This window comes from Oncorhynchus tshawytscha, linkage group LG06, assembly GCF_018296145.1.
Source record: "Oncorhynchus tshawytscha isolate Ot180627B linkage group LG06, Otsh_v2.0, whole genome shotgun sequence".
NCBI classification, from domain to species: Eukaryota; Metazoa; Chordata; class Actinopteri; order Salmoniformes; family Salmonidae; genus Oncorhynchus; species Oncorhynchus tshawytscha.
Window position 1 is genome coordinate 24423787 of NC_056434.1, and position 24343 is coordinate 24448129.

Genomic DNA, 24343 nt, shown 5'->3' on the forward strand with positions numbered 1-24343 from the left:
ATAAAAGCTGAAATAATTCTCTCTACTATTATTCTGACATTTCTGATTCTTAAAATAAAGTGGTGATCCTAACTGACTTAAGACAGGGAATTTTTTACAATAATTAAATGTCAGGAATTGTGAAAAACGGAGTTCAAATGTAGTTGGCTAAGGTGTATGTAAACTTCCGACTTCAACTGTAACTGAATATAAAATCAAATCCTGTAATGTTCTTGGTTTTTGACTAAGGAATAAACGTCAGTCTGCAGATAGGTGTAAGAGACACCTGGAGACGTCACCTATACAAATGAGTGGAACGTCACCTATACAAATGGAGTGAGCCCAAATCAGTCAATTGTTGCGTTCCCCTGCTCAGATGTTGCATGCATCAACCAATGGTTGCGTGCCGCGTCATCAACTGTGTCCTCGGCAGCATGGCATTAGTGGAAACCAATGGTGCTTTCAAGACAACTGGAAACTTTGAAAAAACGAGGTCAAACCATAAGATCAGTCGTAGCTCTAGAAAGATGCCTGAGTTTTCGACTTGGAATTCTGAGTTGGAGGACCGTTAAAAACTATTTTTCCCACACAGAGATCGTTTTTTCCCCCCGAGTTCGCAGTTGTCTTGAATGCACTGAAGTTGGAGATTTCCAAACTCTGAATTCCCAGTTGTTATGAATGCGGCACAAGACTGTTCTCAGGGCAGGCCTGGTTTTAGATATGTTTCAGTCTCGTTGGGGCCAATTTTTGCATTTTAGCTAACGCTAACCCTTACCTCATTCTCCTAACCTGTCATGTTAATTATCTTAACCTGTACAAAAAGTCACTTCTGCTACTCAAAACCGGCATATCTGCCATGAGAACCGTATGATGAGATACAGCGTGTCATCGACTGACAGATTGCTATAACATATTATGATGTGGTTAGCTGATAGTGATACTTAAAGATGCACCATGCAGAAATCGATCAACCATTTCCCGTTTGCTAACATTCTAATAGCTCGCCCAATTTCAGTGTATGTAACAAAACAATCAAGTATAGTGTAGAGAATCATTGTACCATCTAAACCTCTGTAAAATATATATTCCATTACCAAAAATATTGTATTTTCAGCTGTTTCAAGATGGTGTACAAAACCGAAAGTAAAAGACAAAAAAATGAAATTGAAGAACGGGAAGCAAAGAAATAGTACACATAGAACATATCTACCGCTTTTTAGAGATTCTTTCAACGAGAATGACAGATTTAAAAACGAACATTTCTATATGAATTTGATCGGGACGTCCAAAAAGCTACATATTGCAGTTTTAAAATACCTATCCATGCGTTGTATGATCTGGCATGCATCAACAACGCCTGGACAGAGGATCGCGCCCACTGTACTGCATCCGACTTGATTAACACCCAGCCCACTCGCACCGTAAATCTCATGCCCTTAAAAGGCGTTTTTCATAGTCTACGAGTTTCAATATGAGCTGAAGCTAAGCACACTGGTTACGTTTTTATGTGCTCCTTTGCACACTCTTCTGGCGAATAAGGGAATAGCAGTGACCGTTCAATGGAAACAAGCTGCTCTTCAGAGAATATTCTGTTAGTCTGAAAGTTATGTCCAATTATATAGAATAAATGTATATAAAATGTAGTAAACAAAATGCTAAATTATTCCCCACTTTAATCATAGACTACTAGATAGACGTCTCGACTCAACAGCAACCATATTTGACAAAAAAATAGTATGTGAATATGAAATAACGTTACATACATTACTACACTGTAGGAGAGAATTCCCCCTACTGAGGGCACTGCATGACACTATTTAATTGACAGAGTTTTTTTGTGCGCAATTATTTATGTTTGGCTCCGCTGAGTCTGGCTCTCCTCAAGTGAGGAAATATCGATCAGCGCATAGCCGCGATCTCAGACAAGCGACTGGTGCCCAGTTGCCCACTCTGTACATGAACTGATCATTCACTCTCGGATTGGTTATTGATATCTGCACTAGCCAATAAGGCCCGGTGCTCTTGGATCCCTATATATGCAGTCAGTCCCCATGACTGTTCCTTTCAGTTGACATAAGAGTGGGATTTATGGCAGTGTATTCATGGAGTGCGCGTGTAAAAGTGAGTAGTGGTTATTGTTGTTAAGGCTGAGATTTGTGTGTTTACTATTACTGTTAGTAGTAGTGTTATTGTTGTTCCCTGTAACGTTATTACTGCGTTATATTACATGATCAGGTAACATGTTTGTTTAAATTCATAGTCCTTTGTTCTTTTTTTACCACAATCATTCAGGGTGACTTCACAACCATTTCTTGCCCAGGGACCCCCTCCCAGGCAAACCGGTGACCCATGGACTCCCATCATACATTAACAAAAACATCATCAGGTAAACAATAATGTCAAGGAGACGTAATCAATGCTTTGTATAGCACTGATGCAGCATAATGCCGAAATGTATGGTCTTTGTTTTTGTTGCTCCTTGTACTGTAACCCTTTGTATTCTTTCGAGCATGGATTAAATTAAGTATATTTTGTGATAGGTGGAGGGACGAAGCCTATAGCTAGCTCAGTGGCCAAAACTGTAGTTTTCGAGATGATCGGTCTCTGGCAAGGGAGGAGCTATTTCTTTTTGTTTTTATTACATATTCAATATACTATTTATTCTGAACACATTTCCATTTGTTGGCAATGTCAATTCTTGCAATTTTTTCCTAAATACTTCCTTTTATGTTCGCTATCTGGACAGGCAAACGCTGCCAAGTACTAAACCGCTAACCCATAGCCACAGGAAGTAGGGGTGCTGAGGGTGCTGCAGACCCCACAAAAAAAAAATCAGAAAAATGAAATACAATTAATAAAAAACTTGTGTACTATCCAGGTACCATCTCTGCTGATCACATCTGCCAATCACGTTCTCCATATCTAAGGTACTAAACACAGCTGATTACAGCTTGAACGAGATCTCCGTCTAACAAACTGCTATGGGAGGGAATTGTGCCACTGCTCATGCTCTGAAAATGTCGTTACCCGGAGAAGACATGTTTCCGGGGTGAGTAGGATGATTATGAGATGGATTTACGTCGGGATGCCACCGGGCCGCTAGCAAAGCCAGGACAAGAGGAATATTGGGACAGGGACACGGAAGGGTGAATTTCAGAGGAGGAAAAGAGGAAGAAGAAGTCAAAGAGAATGAGGAAAGCAGAGGTTTAATTAGAATTTTATGAAGATGGCAATAAAAAGGGAGATGGTGTGTCAAAGAAGACTGGGGTCAAGTACAAACACAGTGGGATGTCTGCCAGACTGAGTTCTGGAGGTGAAATGGAAGTGAATGAGGGAGATTTAAGTGAGTTGGAAGGTGTGATGAGGAGCTCGGAGCCCAAGCCTTGCATCGATGGACATAGTTATGATAAAGATGAGTTTGGTCCAGTGGGAGTGAGATTCTTGGAGAAAGTAGATCCAGGCCTTTTGGCTGATCCATATGTGGTATCAGGTTTGGTGGAAAAGTACTGTTAAATCGGTGAAGGTAACCCGAAGTGGACTTGATGATGTTTGTTTGTGTTTCTTCCGCCCAGAGGGAGCTGGTGCTCCGTGCCACGCAACTCGGGTCAAGATCTGTTTCATGCTTTGCTCTTAGGAATAGGGTACTATTGAAAGGAGTGAGTTCTGGAGTAGTGTTAAGTGTAGAGGTGGAGCAATTGAAGTTGAAGATCCCTGGTGTTTGTGACGCCTGTCGTTTGGTGTGATGCAAACCCGGTGGGGAACGTGGTGGAACAGAGGTGTCACATTCTGGCCTTTTGAGTTTTTAATCAGTCTTTACCCTACAAAGTCATGTTAGGATATATGAGTTATTCTGTTAGAGCTTTTGTGCCAAATCCACTGCAGTGTTTCAGTTGCCACGATAATGGTCATGCCACAGCAGTTTGTTGGAGGGTGATTCCAAGATGAGGGAAGTGTGTAGGAGAACATGGATTGTGGAGGATTTTTGTAGTTTTGGCGGAAAAAGTTGTGTGTTTCAACTGTAGGTGTGCCCATGTTGCTGGGGATCGGGAGTGTCCGGTGCCAGAGAGGCAGGTTGAGTTGGCCACAGTCAGAGGTTGAGTTGGCTCTCCTGGCTGAATTAGGTGTTTTATGCTGAGGCAGTGAAGAAAGTAGAGGAGGATGGGTCAAGGGTGACGGCTCCTGAGGGGATCCTTCTGAGTAGTAGATCTGTGCCAGCACAGAGGGATAGGCCTACGAGTGATATATGCTTCAGTAAGGTTGGCTTCTTAGCGCTCATAGCAATGGGTATCAACTATATTGCAGAAATGGAACATAAATCACAGAAAATAGATATTGTGGTGGCAGCTGCAGAGAAGTACTTGGGTGTACAAGATTTGACGACTTCTGAAGAGTTACAGAGTGGGTTGAGTAGTGGGTCATGTTCAGTCGTCCTCCCAGGCCATTGGCATGGTGCAGCTGCAGATAGGTATTGGAATGGGGTAGTGGGTTTAATTGGAAGGATGTTTTTTTCCTTGTCCCCTTTTCTCATTTTGTATTACAAAGTATAATGGCTTTATACTATTGTCACGCCCTGACCATAGACAGACTTTTTATTCTCTATTTTGGTTAGGTCAGGGTGTGACTAGGGGTGGATGTTCTTATCTAGGCTGTTTGTTTCTATGTTGGCCTGGTATGGTTCCCAATCAGAGGCAGCTGTTTATTGTTGTCTCTGATTGGGGATCATATTTAGGCAGCCATTTCCCCCACTGTGTTTTTTGGGCTATTGTTTTTGTGTAGCTGCCTGTGAGCACTCCAGAACGTCATGTTTCGTTTATTCTTTATTGTTTGTTGTGCGATTCCCTTATAATAAAATATGTGGAACCCAGATGACGCTGCATGTTGGTCCGAGTATGCTTACGACGATCGTAACAGAAGATCCCACCACAACAGGACCAAGCAGCGAGCCCGGTAGGAGAAGGTATCCTGGGCTTGGGAGGAAATCATGTCAGGACACGAAAGCCTTCCTTGGAAGCAGACGCAAGGAGAGAAGGGAGGACAGCGACGACCCCGGGGTTCGCGGCCACAGAGAAAGCCCAAAAGACAGCCCATTTTTTTGGGGGGGGGCACACGGGGTGGGCGGCATACGGGGTGGGCGCCGGAGCTAGCGGTCGAGCAGCAGTGAGTGCCAAAGCTTGTGTGGGAGTCGATAGAGGAAGGTAATGAGAGATACCGGAGAGAGGTTTTGGCAAAGAGTATGCTGCAGCGCATGTGCGCTGAAGAGCGCCTTCTCAGCCCGGCACCATCTGTGCCAGCTCTACGCACCAAGTCTCCAGTACGCCTTCACAGCCCAGTACATCTTGTGCCAGCTCCCCGCACTCGCCGTGCGAAGTGTGTCATCGTTCCAGTACAATTTGTGTCGGCTCTACACACCAGGTCTCCAGTGCGCCTCCACAGCCCAGTACGTCCTGTGCTAGCTCCCCGCACTCGCCGTGCGGAGTGTCATCATTCTGGTACAATTTGTGCCGGCTCTACGCACCAGGTCTCCAGTACTTCTCCCCAGTCTGGTATGTCCTGTGTCTCCTCCTCGCACTTGCCCTGAAGTGCGTGTCACCAGTCCGGTGCCACCTGTGCCGGCTCTACGCACCAGGCTTCCGGTGACAGTTCACATTCCGGAGCTTCCGGCGACGGTTTACAGTCCAGAACCTCCTGCGACAGTCCACAACCTCCAGCTCCAGGGCAGGAGCTTCCCTCTGAGCCGATGCCCAGTCCAGGCACACCGTCCAGTCCTGCTCCATGGCAGGAGCCTCCTTCTGCGCCGGTGCCCAGTCCAGGCACGGCGTCCAGTCCCGCTCCAAGGCCGGAGCCTTCCTCTGTGCCGGTGCCCAGTCCAGGCACGGCGGCCAACTCAGCTCCATGGCCGGAGCCCAGTCCGGGTGCGGTGTTCAACCCAGCTCCATGGCCGGGGCCCTCCTCTGCGCCAAGGCCCAGGGCGGGCACGCCGTTCTGCCTGGCTCCATGGCCGGACCCGTGGTCTAGGCGGGGGGCAAAGACCCGCACCGGAGACGCGACCGACACTAGTCAACCCCCCTACCCTCCCCAGTTGGTTTCAGGTTTTGCGGCCGGAGTCCGCACTTTTGGGGACGGGGGGGGACGGGACTGTCACGTCCGGACAATAGAGAGCCTTTTTATTCTCTATTTTGGTTAGGTCAGGGTGTGACTAGTGTGTGTGTGGGGGGGGTGTTCTTATCTAGGTTGTTTGTTCTATGTCGGCCTGGTATGGTTCCCAATCAGAGGCAGCTATTTATCGTTGTCTCTGATTGGGGATCATATTTAGGCAGCCATTTCCCCCACTGTGTTTTGTGGGATCTTGTTTTTGTGTAGTTGCCTGTGAGCACTCCAGAACGTCATGTTTCGTTTATTCTTTATTGTTTGTTGTGTGGTTCCCTTATAATAAAATATGTGGAACCCAATGTGCCTCGCTGCACATTGTTCCGAGTATGCTTACGACGATCGTGACAACTATAGTCCAGTTGGATGGTGGTAATGCAACATATTGGATGCCAACCGTCGTTAAACTCCACCGAAGAAGAAGAAACTGCTATGTGTAAAGTATTTTTTATATTTGTAATCTATTTAGTTATAGAAACATGATACCATCAATGCAAGCTGTACCAAACTCTTTCAACTTTCTTAGAATGCAGCAACCGTAGCAATGTAGCTAGCTATTGTAGCTACAGCAAGTAGACCTTTTGCTAGCTAGCAGGAGCAGATAGCTTTATCACTAGCATTCCATTCCGAGACAGGTACCTTTAGCTATCATTATTCCAAGTAATAATTTAAGACTACAAAAATCTATAGGACAAGTATTGTAAAGCTAATACACAGTCATCAAGGCAGGACTCATTCATTTCAAACAAACTACTGTAACGGGGTGTGTAATAGGCGGCAGAGAGGTCAGGCGCAGGAGAGCAGAACTGGGTAATAACCAGAGATTTATAAAGCAAAACCAACGGCATCCAGAACAACAAGATAAATGGGCACAAAATAACCCTTTGTGCGCTCCCGGGGAACGTGCACAAGCACTGAAATAAACGATCCCACACAAAGACACGGGGGGAACAGAGGGTTAAATACACAAAAAGTAAATGAGGAAATTGTGTTTGAAAAAACAAGACAAAACAAATGGAAAATGAAAAGTGGATCGACAATGGCTAGAAGACCTGAGCCACCGAGCGCCGACCGAACAAGGAGAGGACCCGACTTCGCCGGAAGTCGTGACAATTACACATCCCTGCCAATATGCTTAGTTGGAGTTGACTACAGATTGTACACCAGATAAAGTGATAGAGTATAACCAATGATTGTTGGTATCCATTACTGGACGTTACAGGTTTGCCTATAAAAAATGCTTCGCAAAAATAACATGGACATTGTGGTAAAACATTTATTTTGATTGGCAATTTTCTGCATTTATTTAAGTCCCATCAGTTAGCCTGATTTCAGATGTGTCCATGTAAACAGGATTTTTAGGGAAATCATTCTTCGTGCAAATCATATAAATGTTTTAAACGAACTATTATATTAATCTGACTATCCACAATAATCGTATTATTGTGTGCATGTAACCGTACTCATTGAGACCACATATGTATTTATTTGCCTGTTGTCTTTTCTTTGTAGGTTTTGTCTTCTAGTCTAATGCATTTTAGAGTTGAAGAGCACCAACTACAGATACACATGCTTGTTAGAGCATCTCAAAGACTAAGTTCAATATAGAACCTTATGAACCCAATATGAACCCTTATGTAAATAAGGTATTTCTGTTTTATTTTTAATACATTTGCAAAAATGTCTAAAAACCTGTTTTTGCTTTGTCATTATGGTGTATTGTGTGTAGATTGATGAGGGTGAAAAAAAGCATCTAGACATTGTCTCCCATTTCTTTTAGACTAGCATTTGATTTTCAACAGCGGATATTTGTAATAAGCTTGCTGTCTGTCTCTCTGACATTTCAAACATTGTTTCAATAGTGAAATTCGATCTCCAGCTGTCCCATGGTAATGAACGTCTCAGCCAGTCAATATCATGAATCAGCATAATTTTTATGGATATATAAAGAAATGACAATAGAAAACACGAAATGCAGCTAGTTCTAATCAAATGGCTACCCAGACAATTTGCGTTGACCCCCCCCCCCTCCACGCTGCTGCTACTCTCTGTTATTATCTATGCATAGTCACTTTAATAACTCGACCTACATGTATGTACATGTTACCTCAATTACCTTGACACCGGTGCCCCCGCACATTGACTCTGTACCGGTACCCCCTGTATATAGCCCCGCTATTTTAAATATTTGTTATTCTTATCTCTTACTTTTTTGGGGATATTTTCTTAAAACTGAATTGTTGGTTAAAGGCTTGTAAGTAAGCATTTCACTGTAAGGTCTACACCTGTTGTATTCGGCGCATGTGAAAAATACAATTGTATTTGATTTGATTTCGTTTGCTGTCAGTCTAGCTTCCGTTTAAAGTGATTGTATTAGCTGTGTAGTTGGCAATCTCTCCTGAACAGTGGCCTGGCGAGAGAGCAAATGTTCTATGCCAGGTGAAATCATACATCAATAGCTAATATTTAATTGATTTGATTTAATTTAATTGATGTATAAAAAAATAAATCGCTAGAAAACAGCTTAAACAAACGCAAATGAAGCTACTGTTATTCTGGCTGCACTATTTTACAAAACTGCATTAGCCAAAGTTGGCTAGCTAGCAAGCAAGGGATAAGAACGTTGCCCGCCTTCATGGCACGCAACATTTGGAACGAACGACTGGATTTAGAACAAAAAGACGTAACGACTGGGTCGCGTCTCTAGCAACCGAACCAATAGAACGACCAGCCGGCTTGGGTAGCAAACCTATATTTGTGTCGGGACTACAGTTGAAGTCGGAAGTTTACATACACTTAGGTTGGAGTCATTAAAACTAGTTTTTCAACCACTCAACAATTTTTTTTGTTAACAAACTATAGTTTTTTTAGTCGGTTAGGACATCTACTTTGTGCATGACACAAGTCATTTTTCCAACAATTGTTTACAGATTATTTCATTTATAATTCAATTTATCACAATTCCAGTGGGTCAGATGTTTACATACCCTAAGTTGACTAAACAGCTTGGAAAATTCCTGAAAATGATGTCATGGCTGTAGAAGCTTCTGATAGGCTAATTGACATCAGTTGAGTCTATTGGAGGTGTACCTGTGGATGTATTTCAAGGCCTACCTTCAAACTCAGTGCCTCTTTGCTTGACATCATGTGAAAATCAAAATAAATCAGCCCAAGTCCTCAGAAAAAAATTGTAGACCTCCACAAGTCTGGTTCATCCTTGGGAGCAATTTCCAAACACCTGAATGTACCACGTTCATCTGTACAAACAATAGTATGCAAGTATAAACACCATGGGACCACGCAGCCGTCATACCGCGCAGGAAGGAGATGCGTTCTGTCTCCTAGAGATGAATGTACTTTGGTGCAAAAAGTTCAAATAAATCCCAGAACAACAGCAAAGGACCTTGTGAAGATGCTGGAGGAAACGGGTACAAAAGTATCTATATCCACAGTAAAACAAGTCTTATACTGACATAACCTGAAAGGCTGCTCAGCAAGGAAGAAGCCACTGCTCCAAAAAATAGTACTGTTTGGACATAATGAACATCGCTATGTTTGGAGGAAAAGGGGGGAGGCTTGCAAGCCGAAGAACACCATCCCAACCGTGAAGCACGGGGGTGGCAGCATCATCTCTACTATTATTCTGACATTTCACATTCTTAAAATAAAGTGGTGATCCTAACTGACCTAAGACAGGGAATTTTTACAACAATTAAATGTCAGGAATTGTGAAAAACTGAGTTTAAATGTATTTGGCTAAGGTGTATGTAAACTTCCGACTTCAACTGTATATCTCATTGAAGGATGAAATAGTATGAATTAATTCATCAAAATAACATTTTTTATGAAAATACGTCAATCATTACTTTAATATGTTGGTAACCCATTGTATAAAAGTGATAATGCCCTCGAAGCCAGTGTTTGAAGGATATATTGGCACTAACAACACCGTGCCAATATATCCTTCAAACACCGTCTTTGGAGGATATATTGGCACTAACAACACCGTGCCAATATATCCTTCAAACACCGTCTTTGGAGGATATATCACTTAACTAGGTATCATAGTGGTTATCCTATTACTTCACATGTGCTTTTCCGTCATGGCTGAAGTAAAGGTGTGATGCACAAGGGTTTTGTCTAGATGAGATACAGCTTTTTTCAAAATTGTCTTTTCGTAGCAAGTTAGGAGAACTTACGCAGCAGGTTAGGAGAATTAGGTAATCGGGAGAGTCAGCAAAATGATGTTGCACGTGCAGCAACGCAAATATTGCGAGACTTCACTCTCACACAGTCAAAAATAGTATCTGCAAATAAATTCATTAAAAATCCTACATGTGATTTTCTGGATTTCTTTTTCTCATTTTGTCTGTCATAGTTGAAGTGTACCTATGATGAAAATTACAGGCCTCTCTCATCTTTTTAAGTGGGAGAACCTGCACAATTGGTGGCTGACTAAATACTTTTTTGCCCCACTGTAACTATGGTAGCAAATCAAATTGTATTGGTCACATGCGTCGAATACAACAGTGAAATGTTTACTTACAAGCCCTTAACAAATGCAGTTTTAAGAAAAGACCCCAAAAAATAAAAATAAATGTAAGAGATAAGAAAAACAAATAATTAAAGAGCAGCAGTAAATAACAATAGTGGGGCTATATACAGGGGGTACTGGTTCAGAATCAATGTGTCAATGTGCGGGGGCACCGGTGTCGAGGTAGTTGAGGTAATTATGTACATGCAGGTAGGGTTATTAAATTGGCTATGCATAACTGAGAGTAGCAGCAGAATGGGGGGTAAAAATAGGTAGACATTTGATTAGCTGTTCAGAAGTCTTATGGCTTGGGGGTAGAAGCTGTTTAGAAGCCTCTTGGACCTAGACTTGGCGCTCCAGTACCGCTTGCCGTGCAGTAGCAGAGAGAACAGTCTATAACTAGGCTGGCTGGAGTCTTTGACAATTTTTAAGGCCTTCCTCTGACACCGCCTGGTATAGAGGTCCTGGATGGCAGGAAGCTTGGCCCCAGTGATGTACTGGGTCGTACGCACTACCCTCTGTAGTGCCTTGCGGTCGGAGGCTGAGCAGTTGCCATACCAGGCAGTGATGCAACCCATCAGGATGCTCTCAATGGTGCAGCTGTAAAACCTTTTGTGGTGCTGAGGACCCATGCCAAATCTTTTTAGTCTCCTGAGGGGGAATAGGTTTTGTCGTGCCCTCTTCACGACTGTCTTGGTGTGCTTGGACCATGTTAGTTTGTTGGTGATGTGGACGCCAAGGAACTTGAAGCTCTCAACCTGCTCCACTACAACCCTGTCAACAAGAATGGGGGTGTGCTTGGTCCTCCTTTTCCTGTAGTCCACAATCATCTCCATTGTCTTGATCACGTTGAGGGAGAGGTTGTTGTCCTTGCACCACATGGTCAGGTCCCTGACCTCCTCCCTATAGGCTATCTCATAGTTGTCAGTGATCAGGCCTACCACTGTTGTGTCATCAGCAAAGTTAATGAAAGGGCTTGAGTTTTCGAGCTCTACCCATAGATTATGCGGTGACGTAGTGTCCCCATGAGTGACAGAACACTGAGCCAATCACGGCGCAACTGGAGAAAATTAGCTAGCATAGAAGTTATTTAACTCGTCTAGTAGGCTCGTGTCACTGGGCAGCACTCGGCTGTGCTTCCCTTTATAGTCTGTAACAGTTTGTAAGCCCTGCCACATCCGACGAGCGTCGGAGCCAGTGTAGTATGATTCGATCTAAGTCCTGTATTGATGCTTTACCTGTTTGATGGTTCGTCAGAGGGCATAGTGGGATTTCTTATAAGCTTCCAGGTTAGTCCCACTCCTTGATGTTGACTGTAATCCATGGCTTCTGGTTGGGGTATGTACGCACAGTCACTGTGGGGACGACATCCTTGATGCCCTTATTGATAAAGCCAGTGACTGATGTGGTGTACTCCTCAATGCCATTGGAAGAATCCCGGAACATATTCCAGTCTATGATAGCAAAACAGTCCTGTAGTTTAGTATCTGCTTCATCTGACCACTTTTTTATAGACCGAGTCACTGGTGCTTCAAGCTTTAATTTTTGCCCTATAAGCAGGAATCAGGAGGATAGAATTATGGTCAGATTTGCCAAATGGAGGGCGAGGGAGAGCTTTGTACGCGTCTGTGTGTGGAGTAAAGGTGGTCTACTATCTGTGACTATCCATAATTTGATTGTGGACTTCAACTTTATAGGCACTCTGCCCCTGTCAAAGATTCATCTTGAGCCATCTCTCCAGACATGATTTTCTTCTTTCTTGCCCTTTTCTGTGGCAGAGTGGCTTCTACCTCCTCTAGCTCTGTCCTCATCCTGTTCTTTGATCTTCTTATTTGCAAACTGAACAAATGTGTCGGTAGTTGCCTTAATGGTGTCAAAGTATCTTGACATGCCTTTCAGGGTTTCCTGTGTAGCCACAACCACTTGATCGGCAGACAGGATGTCCATCCCACTTGTCTAAAGGCACTTGGACAGTGATGTGCTCTCAAATATCCGAATAAATATTTGAGCTGTCAGTATCGTCTCATACCGGAGAAGAGCCTCAGTAAATCCATCAATGCTCACTTCCACTGAAACTGGACTGGACCTGTCATCAGCATCAATGCTCACTTCCACTGAAACTGGACTGGGCCTGTCATCAACATCAATGCTCACTTCCACTGAAACTGGACTTGACCTGTCATCAGCATCAATGCTCACTTCCACTGAAACTGGACTGGGCCTGTCATCAACATCAATGCTCACTTCCACTGAAACTGGACTTGACCTGTCATCAGCATCAATGCTCACTTCCACTGAAACTGGACTGGGCCTGTCATCAACATCAATGCTCATTCCACTGAAACTGGACTGGACCTATCATCAAACTGGATATGAATAAAATAATATATAAATGAACTAATAAAGGCCCAATTGTGAAAAACTAAAAAAACACCGCAGCAGCCCCACTATTTAATATCAAGTGAATGAATGACGACACAACAAGTTTTTTTGTGTGGCTTTACTCGCCGTTCACACCGGACTGTTGGCATAATGTTGAGTTTCAATGCGTTGTCTAGTAAGAGGTGAAGTGGTAGGAACCGTGGCGATGAGGATCATAACTACAGTAGCAAATCACTGTAGCCATATTCTCCCGCACAAAATATAAATTTGAGAGGGAAAGGACTTGATTGGTTTTACAATATGTATACTATTTGCAACCAATGGCTGTATAGACATGAAATGAAATTAGCTAATTAACATTTATGTATGTCTAATGCAATTTAGCGTTTAGAACGACAAGGCTAAATCAATCAGAATCAAATGAAAATGCTTATTTGAGCTAAGTAAAATTATACGACAGTAAATCACTGATACTCAAGTGATTGCCATTTCCTACAAAATCCCCACAGGATGGCGAAATCTAGGCATTCAGAGCTTTGTTACACGTCAAATTTGAGTTTTTCCGCTAGCCGGTTTGAACACCCAGTTATTGTACGTCTTTACCTCAATTCTTTCTTTCTGGTACATTTACATAGCAGTAGCTGACCAATAGTATTTGCATTTCACTCATAAATTCTGATATAACATGTTGTATTTGTAACACATTTAAGCACATATCTACCACTTTGACTTCACTATCTTTGGCTTTGCTGTCCTCTCCGGCTACTCTTTTAGCCACCAACCGGGTTGTGGCATCCTCCTCTTTCCGGTCTAGCACTCTGATGTTAGAATCGGTGGTACTAGTAGTAATAGTACCGAATAAGTCTTTTTTTTTTAAGTTTTTTTTTTACATTGACTTGCATTTGAGTGAAGACTTTTGATTCTTTTGTTTCTTAAATTTTCAACCCCACCCTTTTTACTCTGCTTTTCCATTTTCTATTGTAGCTAGTTTTCGAGCTGTCACTGTCAGTGTCAATGTGAGTGTGAGCGAGACAAAGGGGGCGGGGCTAAGGGTTGCATAGACGTAATACGGAACCCAAACCGGCTGCGCGAGAGCGCCATCGTGCGCTATCATGTATACATTTATTTTGTCCTCCTACACCAAATGCAATCATGACACGCACGTTAAAAAAAAAAAATTTAAACTCTGAAACAATGAAATTAATTTGGCGACAGGTCGAAAAGCATTAAACATGTATGGCAATTTAGCTAGTTAGCATGCACTTGATAACTAATTCGTCCAATTTAGCTAGCTTGCTGTTGGGATATAAACATTGAGTTGTTATTTTACCTGAAATGCACAAGGTCCTCTACTCTGACAATTAATCCACACATAAAACGGCCAACCGAATCGTTTCTAGTCATCTCTCTTCCTTCTCGGCTTTTTCATCTTTGAACTTATATGGTGATTGGCATCTATACTTTCATAGTATTACCACGACGACCGGCAAAACAGTTTGTCTTTCAATCACCCACGTGGGTATAACCAATGAGGAGATGGCACGTGGGTACCTGCTTCTATAAACCAATGAGGAGATGGGAGAGGCAGCCCGATCAGCATCAGAAATAAAAAGGAGTTCTATTTTAGCCCTTGGCAACGCAGATGCTCGTTGGCACGCGCGAGCAGTGTAGGTGCATAATTGAATAACAGAGATTTCTAAATTTATTTTGCAACGCTTGCGCACGCGATGCGAGCGGTGTGGTGTCAGCCTATTAGTTTGGAACAGACCAACGGACCTGGGGGAAGGGGGTTGGCCCGTGTTGCTCAACTTTTTTATTAGTAGTAAAAAAATGTAAAAGGCAGGCGGCCCACCGGCCCAGAGGTTGACCAGCCCACCAGGAATTCTCCCGGTGCTCAGTCCGCATAGGCCCCCACCCTATGTCTTACCAGAGGCTGCTGTTCTATCCTGCCGATAGTGTATAACCCACCAGCTGTATGTTCTTAATGTCGTCATTCAGCCACGACTCTGTGAAACATAAAATATTACAGTTTTTAATGTCCCGTTGGTAGGATATACGTGCTTTCTGTTTGTCCCATTTATTTTCCAGCAATTGAACGTTAGCTAGCAGGACGGAAGGCAAAGGCAGATTAGCCACTCGTTGCCTGATCCTCACACGGCACCCTGATCTTTTTCCGCAAAATCTCTGTTTCCTTCTCCAGCGAAGGCTGGGGATCTGGGCCTGGTCGGGGGTCTGTAGTATCTCCCTCCTGTCTGACTCATTGAAGAAAAACTCTTAGTCTAATCTGGAGGTGAGTAATCGCAGATCTGATGTCCAGAAGCTCTTGTCGGTCATACTACTCTATATTGCTTGTCCTCGTGTGTCCGTTCATGTTTTTCAGCATAAAGTACTCTGCAGCCACTTTGTGTGGACACCAGGTGAGGCCACACACAGATTCTTGTTGAACACTGTCCATTTAACGACCTTATTTTCTCAATAACAGTCTCTTGAAATTAAGTCTCTCATTTGATGAAATACTACACCTATTCTGTGCTAGATCAACGCAAATGAAGAAAATTAGATATTGAGATGAACCGGTTTTAGAGTATTTACATGATGCATAGGAAGTGTAGTGTAGTGTAATGTTTTTCAATTATATTCTATTTCTGTTTATATGAATTACACATCAACCTTTAACTAGTTAAATCATGTGTAACCATTGATGTCCCAGGACCAAGATTGGCAAACACTGTTGAAGTGCATACATGCAGACACAGCATCATTCAAAGACTGGAATTTGATACTCCTGGTATTGGATATGACTGAAATGACATTAATTCATTAATTCATACCTGAACTGCACCTCTATTTGCCATGGTAGAGTACATGATTAGAGAATATATTAAATGTACGGGCTACAATGTGGGTGTCTCATGTATGGTAATAACTACACGTATATACGACTTGCATCCTTGGCACAAAGTTACATTCTAGTCAATCCATCAGCTTCCTCAATGTCATCCACTGTTTTGAAGTTGATACAACTGGCTATGATAGTTGAGGTTCATAGCTAGGTTCTGAACTACTATGTAAAACCAAACGTTTTAGGGTCCATACACAGATCGGCTACATAGCTAGCTACACATCCATAGGCATTCAGGTATTTTTATCCTCCACTGCACAATAAGCAAGAAAATAGTTAGCTAGCTACGTTATTTCATCGATCTGAATTGCATATATCAGCAAGGCAAGATTACAAGATTGTACATTCGATTCGCAGTAAATGCTTTAGCTAGCTAGATTCTTTCACAGGACGACAGTCTGGTTTGCTGGTTGTTTTAGGAGTCCCTAAAACATTAAACAACCAGGATGACAAGTTCATACTCATGTCGCAACACCCATAAAGCTAGCCAGCTAGCTGGCTAGTTTGCTAAATCGCGATTTTCGTAAATTAACTTAATGATATAACAATATGCATAATCGTTTGTCTACATTAACTAACATATTCCTATCAACTGTACATTTGTTTTGCATGATTCGTAATGACGTTATAATCACTTACATTTGCTTCCATCGCTGAAGAAAGTCTCATTTAAAAAAAAAACTACTTTAATGTAGAATAGGCTGTATACATACAAGAAGTACACAAATAGACAATGATCTGAAGGAAGTCTCCAGCCTTGGGTCGCAACGCGTCAAATTCGTTACCTTCCATTGAAAATGAATCAGAAGCGGTGTTTCACCGCAAGGCATCTTGTGCTATGTACACCGGCATACAGTCAGGGAACACTATGCATGTAAAACAAATACATTCGCGTGAAAACACAGTTTGTAAAGCAAATGTATTCTGCTGAAAAGAGAAAACTAATCTGTCTGTAAGCTACGAAAGTGATCAATTTACAAACAGCGCTATTGAGCAAACAGCATTGTTTTACAAAGTAAAACAAGAGAGAGATCGACAAGGTTTTGGCAGTAGCACTTCGGCCTTTACCGGTGAGTGAGTTGGGCATCATTGGGTGAGTCAGTGAAAATTGAATGCTTTAAAAAAAAAAATCCCTCCTCATATTGTACAATATGTCTCCACACACCTATGCTATTGATGGATTCAAGACATGGTCGTTTTATTGATCTCATTGTCAAAGTAGCCTGTCATTTCGATCATTTGAGAGGTATTAAAACATATTCTGCTAAAGTCTCCAGTCAAATAAAAGTATGTAGAATTGATTATAAAAGGTTTATAAAAGGCCACATTTTTTCCGAAACCCAGGCTACAAATATGTTTTCCTATGGGCAACTTCTGCAAGCGCCTCTACTTTATTGCTCTATGCCAGTACACAAAAGCGATGATAATGCATGCAATTCTTTATTATAAAAGGTGATTTTCTTTTTCAAGAGCCCCATAAGGGCTCACTTTTTGTTCCGGCACCTCCCAATTTACAAATTGAGCAAAATTCAACTGTTGTTTTTCTTGGCCCAAGCAATGTCACTTGTGTAATTTGTCGGTGTGTGTTTCAGGGCATGGCTAGTCAGCATGGCTACTCTGGCCTGTGGCTGGACAGCGATTTTGGCAGTGGGCATAGCCGAGCACGGCCTCACTGCAGCAGCTATAGCAGCCCTCGGCTCTCTGCTGAGGAGGACTTCACCAATGACTCTCTGGACACCCTGGACTCTCCCTGAGGAGGAAGAGGTCAGTATCAACCAGGATAGTCTCTCACCTCTCTCCTTTCCCACATATTTTTTTCTATTATTTGTTTTATTCTGTCTCTTAATGCTGTGCAAGTATCATTGTGTTTCTCATTTCTACCTGCAGGTGGAGATAGAGGCACATTTATTAAAGGAAGTAACCTACCACATATGGTAGGTTACTTCCTGGATGACAGTCAGGTTGGGGTGTTCTGTTGAAGGTAGAGACAGGAGGCAAGAGGAGCATCCTTGATGCTGGCCATGATGGAGATTGCAGTGAAGACCCTTCATAGCCAGGATCAGAGGAGTGCAATGGATAATGAGAGGAATGACTTAAGGTTCTGATTGAGGATTTTCTGCTTTTCAAATGGACGTGTAGAAATTATGGGGATTTATCACAATTTCTTCTCAGACAAGACATTTCAAGTTGAAGAAGGAGTGTGCTATCAAATCCAAATTTATTTGTCACATGCACCGAATACAACATTTCACCTTACCGTGTAATGCTTACTTATAAGCCCTTAACCAACAATGCAGTTAAAGAAATTGAGTTAAGAAAATATTTGCAAAATAAACTAAAGTAAAAAAAAAAAGAAAAAAAGTGACACAATAAAATAACAATAATGAGGCTATATACAAAGGGGTATCAGCTTCTTGATATGCCATACCTGTCAAGCGGATTATCTTGGCAAAGGAGAAATGCTCACTAACAGGGATGTTAAACAGATTTGTGCGCAATATTTGGGAGAAATACATTTTTTGGGCATATGGGAAAAACATTTGATATTTTATTTCACACTTTACATGTTGCGTTTATATTTTTGTTCAGTATGTGTGTGTATGTGTATATACACTGCTCAAAAAAATAAAGGGAACACTTAAACAACACAATGTAACTCCAAGTCAATCACACTTCTGTGAAATCAAACTGTCCACTTAGGAAGCAACACTGATTGACAATAAATTTCACATGCTGTTGTGCAAATGGAATAGACAATAGGTGGAAATTATAGGCAATTAGCAAGACACCCCCAATAAAGGGGTGGTTCTGCAGGTGCTGACCACAGACCACTTCTCCGTTCCTATGCTTCCTGGCTGATGTTTTGGTCACTTTTGAATGCTGGCGGTGCTTTCACTCTAGTGGTAGCATGAGACGGAGTCTACAACCCACACAAGTGGCTCAGGTAGTGAAGCTCATCCAGGATGGGACATCAATGCGAGCTGTGGCAAGAAGGTTTGCTGTGTCTGTCAGCGTAGTGTCCAGAGCTTGGAGGCGCTACCAGGAGACAGGCCAGTACATCAGGAGATGTGGAGGAGGCCGTAGGAGGGCAACAACCCAGCAGCAGGACCGCTACCTCCGCCTTTGTGCAAGGAGGAGCAGGAGGAGCACTGCCAGAGCCCTGCAAAATGACCTCCAGCAGGCCACAAATGTGCATGTGTCTGCTCAAAGGGTCAGAAACAGACTCCATGAGGGTGGTATGAGGGCCCGACGTCCACAGGTGGGGGTTGTGCTTATACAGCCCAACACCGTGCAGGACGTTTGGCATTTGCCAGAGAACACCAAGATTGGCAAATTCGCCACTGGCGCCCTGTGCTCTTCACAGATGGAAGCAGGTTCACACTGAGCACATGTGACAGACGTGACAGTCTGGAGACACCGTGGAGAACGTTCTGCTGCCTGCAACATCCTCTAACATGACCGGTTTGAGGGTGGGTCAGTCATGGTGTGGGGTGGCATTTCTTTGGGGGGCCGCACAGCCCTCCATGTGCTCGCCAGAGGTAGCCTGACTGCCATTAGGTACCGAGATGAGATCCTCAGACCTCTTGTGAGACCATATGCTGGTGTGGTTGGCCCTGGGTTCCTCATAATGCAAGACAATGCTAGACCTCATGTGGCTGGAGTGTGTCAGCAGTTCCTGCAAGAGGAAGGCATTGATGCTATGGACTGGCACGCCCGTTCCCCAGACCTGAATCCAATTGAGCACATCTGGGACATCATGTCTCGCTCCATCCACCAACGCCACGTTGCACCACAGACTGTCCAGGAGTTGGCGGATGCTTTAGTCCAGGTCTGGGAGGAGATCCCTCAGGAGACCACCCGCCACCTCATCAGGAGCATGCCCAGGCGTTGTAGGGAGGTCATACAGGCACGTGGAGGCCACACACACTACGGAGCCTCATTTTGACTTGTTTTAAGGACATTGCATCAAAGTTGGATCAGCCTGTAGTGTGGTTTTCCACTTTAATTTTGAGTGTGACTCCAAATCCAGACCTCCATGGGTTGATAAATTTGATTTCCATTGATAATTTTTGTGTGATTTTGTTGTCAGCACATTCAACTATGTAAAGAAAAAAGTATTTAATAAGAATATTTCATTCATTCAGATCTAGGATGTGTTATTTTAGTGTTCCCTTTCTTTTTTTCTTTTTTTGAGCAGTGTATATATATATATACACACACTGAGTGTACACAACATTAGAAACACCTTCCTAATATTGAGTTGCACCCTCTTTTACCCTCAGAACAGCCTCAATTTGTCGAAGCATGGACTCTACAAGGTGTTAAGTGTTCCACAGGAATCCATTTCTCAATTGTCTTTAGGCTTATAAATCCCTCTTCAACCTGTCTCCCCTCCTTCATCTACACTGATTGAAGTGACATCAGTAAGGGATCAAAGCTTTCACCTGAATTCACCTGGTCAGGGATATGTTGTTTGTTAACATGACAGCACTTTTTCTTTTTTTGATTGAGCACCATTTAGGTTAGGCTATATGATTGGAGAAACCTGCATGATGTAAAAAGTGTCATTCTCATTATATTGTCATACATTTTATCTCCAGCCTGTAGACTACAGAAAAAGCGACATATTCTTTCTACCATATCCCTTTTTAAGTTGGATAGTTTTTTTGACGGAACGTTGGTGGAGAGCTGCGGACATGCATCTCTCCAACAGCAACCTGTTTTTGCGCCCTTGCCATTGATAAAATGGGCACTGCTTATCAAAGGGTGTCATCAGTGTTCACCTAAAATGCCCATATGCCACTGGTTGAGAGAAATTGTCATTGTTTTTGGGTAGATTCATGTGAGGTTTTATGTGTTTATGTGTTGTTGGACGTGACCTAATCCTGCCTAATGAGCGGGCCGGGAGTGGTTTAAGCTGTTTTCTAGTGACACTTTTTTTTTATACATCCATAACAATGAGCTAATGATACGCGAATTCACCTGGTATAGAAAATGTGCTCTCTCGTCAAGACGCTATTGTTTCAGAGGAACTAGCCAAAAACATAGCTAACAAATCACTTCAAACTAGCTGCATTTCATTAGACCTTTTTTCTATTGATATTTATTTGTGTATGTATAGTCGTGGCCAAAAGTTTTGAGAATGTCACAAATATTAATTTTCACAAAGTCTGCTGCCTCAGTTTGTATGATGGCAATTTGCATATACTCCAGAATGTTATGAAGAGTGATCAGATGAATTGCAATTAATTGCAAAGTCCCTCTTTGCCATGCAAATGAACTAAATCCTACCCCCCCAAAAAATTCACTGCATTTCAGCCCTGCCACAAAAGGACCAGCTGACATCATGTCAGTGATTCTCTCATTAACACAGGTGTGAGTGTTGACGAGGATGCCTGTCATGCTGATTGAGTTTCAATAACAGACTGGAACTTCAAAAGGAGGGTGGTGCTTGGAATCATTGTTCTTCATCTGTCAACCATGGTTACCTGCAAGGAAACATGTGCCATTATCATTGCTTTGCACAAAAAGGGCTTCACAGGCAAGGATATTGCTGCCAGTAAGATTGCGCCTAAATCAACCATTTATCGGATCATCAAGAACTTCAAGGAGAGCAGTTCAATTGTTGTGAAGAAGTCTTCAAGACGCCCAAGAAAGTCCAGCAAGCGCCAGGACCGTCTCCTAAAATTGATTCAGCTGCGGGATCGGGCCACCACCAGTACAGAGCTTGCTCAGGAATGGCAGCAGGTAGGTGTGAGTGTATCTGAACACACAGTGAGGCGAAGACTTTTGGAGGATGGCCTGGTGTCAAGAAGGGCAGCAAAGAAGCCACTTCTCTCCAGGAAAAACATCAGGGACAGACTGATATTCATTTTCTCTGATGAATCCCCTTTCCGATTGTTTGGGGCATCCGGAAAAAAGCTTGCCCGGAGAAGACAAGGTGAGCGCTACCATCAGTCATGTGTTATGCCAACAGTAAAGCATCCTGAGACTATTCATGTGTGGGGTTGCTTCTCAGCCAATGGAGTGGGCTCACTCACAATTTTGCCTAAGAACACAGCCATGAATAAAGAATGGTACCAACACATCCTCCGAGAGCAACTTCTCCCAATCATTCAGGAACAATTTGATGACGAACAATGCCTTTTCCAGCATGATGGAGCACCTTGCCATAAGGCAAAAGTGGCTCGGGGAACAAAAGATTGATATTTTGTGTCCATGGACAGGAAACTCACCAGACCTTAATCCCATTGAGAACTTGTGGTCTATCCTCAAGAGGAGGGTAGACAAACAAAACCCCACAAATTCTAACAAACTCCAAGCATGGATTATGCAAGAATGGGCTGCCATCAGTCAGGATGTGGCCCAGAAGTTAATTGACAGCAATAAAAGCCAATAAAAAGCCTTTCAATAAAAGCCTTTGACACTTATTAAATGCTTGTAATTATACTTCAGTATTCCACAGTAACATCTGACAAAAATATCTAAAGACACTGAGGCAGCAGACTTTGTGAAAATTAATATTTGTGTCATTCTCAAAACTTTTGGCCATGACTGTACATAAAAATGATGCTGATTCATGATTTCTACTGGCTGAGAAAGGCTGCCTGCCTGTCTGTCACGTTCATTACTATGAGACAGCTGGAGATCGAATTTGAATATTGAAACAATGTTGCGTTTATACAATTCTCTGCTGTTGAAAACTAAATGCTAGTCTAAAAGAAATGTGAGATAATGTCTAGATGCTTTTTATAGTGCAGATCAAGTTTAGAAATTGCCTGACTGGGCTGATGAGACAGTGGATTGTGCAGTCAGATGGAACACAGTAAATAGACATTATGTCCATTGTATAATGTTTTTATAAACTGTTACCAACTTATTAAAATAACAATGAATTGCATTTTTTCATTAAAACGTTAGTTTGACAAGTAAATTCATACAATTTTATTCTTCCTCCAGAAAATGTAGTCTGGACAATAATCTGGTTGTTAGTTATTTTGGCCATGTTGCTACAGAGTCATACCCAGTCATACTTTTTTGTTGTTGCATAGTTGCTATGCAAAAGTACTGCTCATCCTTTCTAAACTAAATGGTTGCTATGCAAGCTGGATGATAATATTATTGTCACTTGCTAGCTATCTAGCTGGCCAACTCCAGCTAACTAAGTCACGTCAAACATGGAATGACAGTACACATGTTTGTTTGAGCTTTTTTTCTATTGGCATTTACTTGGATATGCCCATATTTATGACTTTGGTGTGTGATTTTGCCTGGTTCAGAAAAAGTTGTCTAGGCTTGTCTGGGCACCGTTCACTCCCCATATATGGTAGAGATGGAAATTCAAAAGTGAAACATTGTTTCCGAGGTCGAACGGCAGACAGCGAGACTTATATTAACTTCCGGTGTACCAAACTAAAAGCTAGACTGGAAGCAAGGGGAAATAATGTGCGAGTTGAGATGAATACAAAACATTATTCGGACAGCAACATGACATGATATTCTTATAGAGGTGCATTGATCATTTCACATGGAACTTTCAGCAGGCATCGAGTTCCTGTGATGGCAAATAGAGTTTGGAACGCTGCTAGTCCAATTAGCATCCGGGATCCAAACAACCATTTTATCATTCAAAATACATGTGCTGAAGTCATTTTAATTATTTTTTTTCAAATTTCCTAAAAATAGCAACCTTGATTGACACTGGAAATATGATAGATAATGACAATCTTACAATTTAAATGTGGCCTATTTAGACACTTGTACTAACAGTGTTGACATCAAATTTCATGCATGTACACCAAACAGCGTCGTATTTTGATATTGTACTAAATATAGTACAATGACGTGAATGGGTTAATAGTAATGGTTCATTAGTAAATAATATACATTAAAATTATCAACAGACTAAACAAACTGTAGTCGACATCTCTCAAATTATCAGCGGAGTGCGGTGCAGCGCTGTTACAGTGATAGGCTGAAAAGATCTAAACCATCTACTGTGCTTGTTGAGAAGCAGGAGAGCGAGTATATTTTAGAGCAGCAGCGCTGCACCGCACTGCTCTAAAATATACTCGCTCTCCTGCTTCTCAACAAGCACAGTAGGTGGTTTAGATCTTTTCAGCCTATCACTGTAACTAGGAAGGCTGCTTTCACTTAAGAAATAGAGTTTGAGAGAAACATTGCCACCAGTGACCATTATATATATTTACAACAATTTGCCGATGTATAGACAGTCAAAGGACTTTCTATAACTACTTTACAATAGGCCAATAATTTGATTTCACCAAAAAGCTGAAACCTTTCAATGCAGCTGTGTCGCCAAATACTCTCGCGTCCAAGGGGAATTTGCATAGATATGCGTACTTCCGGATCTTTTTATTACTGCTATGCCTATAACG

The 24343-nt window shown here is 42.4% G+C and overlaps 1 long non-coding RNA gene across 1 annotated transcript; it reads left to right on the forward strand.

Annotated features, from left to right (window-relative positions):
* Positions 1-1921: 1921 nt before the first annotated feature.
* Positions 1922-18233, forward strand: LOC112252302. The gene is made up of 4 exons (XR_002953826.1): positions 1922-2100; positions 2272-2365; positions 17537-17708; positions 17832-18233. It is a non-coding gene; the product is annotated as an uncharacterized LOC112252302 (long non-coding RNA).
* The last annotated feature ends 6110 nt before the right edge of the window (positions 18234-24343 follow it).